Raw genomic sequence first — 1,205 nt, forward strand, 5'->3', positions numbered from 1 at the left:
AGGTGTTTATAACAGCATCAAGAGTTTGGATCCCCATACTGGCCAGCTGCCAAAAAAAAAATAATTTTGTTTTGTTTGCTCATTGTTACTGTAGAGAAATACAACTGATTTTTTAATATTTTATTTTTAATTTTTGAACAGCTTTGTTGAGATATAATACACATACAATACTACTCACCCATTTAAAGTGTACAATTTAAAGGATTTGATATATTACATTAATTTTTTTTAAATTGCAATAAATATATAACATAAAATTTGACATCATTTTAAATGTACAATTCAGTGGCATTAATTATACTCACAATGTTATGTAACCATCACCGCTATCTTTGACCAAAACTTTTCCATTAATTACCCCCTTCATTTCATAAGCAATAACTCCCTACTCCCTCTACACCAGCCCCTAGTAATCTCTAATCTACTTTCTGTCTATGGATCTGCCTGTTCTAGGTACCTCCTATAAGTGGAACTGTACAATATTTGTTTTTTGTGTCTGGCTTATTGCTTAGCATAAGATTTTCAAGGCTTATCCATGTTGTGGCATGCATCAGAACTTTATTTTTATGTCTGAATAATATTCCATTGTTATGCATATGTCACTCGTTTTTTTTTAATCTATTCATCTGTTGATGGACATATAGGTTGCTTCCACCTTTTGGCTGTTATAAATAATGCTGCAGTGAACACTGGCATGCAAGTCTCTGTTTAAGTGCTTGGTTTCCATTCCTTCGGATATATATCTAGAAATGGAATTGGTGGATCATATGGTAATTCTGGGTTTAGCATCCTTTTTTTGTGTGTACGTGTGTGTGCCTGCATGTGTGCATGTGTGTGTCTCATCATTACAGGGATCAAACCCTGGATCTTGGTGTTACCAGCACCATGCTCTATAACCAGCTGAGCTAACTGGACAGCCCTGTGTTTAGCTTTCTGAGGAACCTTCAAACTGTTTCTGTAGTGGCTGCACTATTTTACATTTCTAACTTTTCTTTTTTCTTCTATTGTAAATGGAATTTTTTTAAAATTTGCTTTCAGATTATTTACTGCAAGACTACAAAAATGCAGCTGTTTCTTCTGTGTTAATTTGTATCCTGTAGGTTTACTGAATTTGTTTATTGTCTCTCATAGTTTTTGTGTAATTTTTCAGTTTTTGAACATGTAAGATCATGTCATCTGCCTACACAGAAAATCTTACTTTTTTT

This window comes from Galeopterus variegatus, unplaced genomic scaffold, assembly GCF_000696425.1.
Source record: "Galeopterus variegatus unplaced genomic scaffold, G_variegatus-3.0.2 Scaffold1889, whole genome shotgun sequence".
In the NCBI taxonomy this organism is placed as follows: Eukaryota; Metazoa; Chordata; class Mammalia; order Dermoptera; family Cynocephalidae; genus Galeopterus; species Galeopterus variegatus.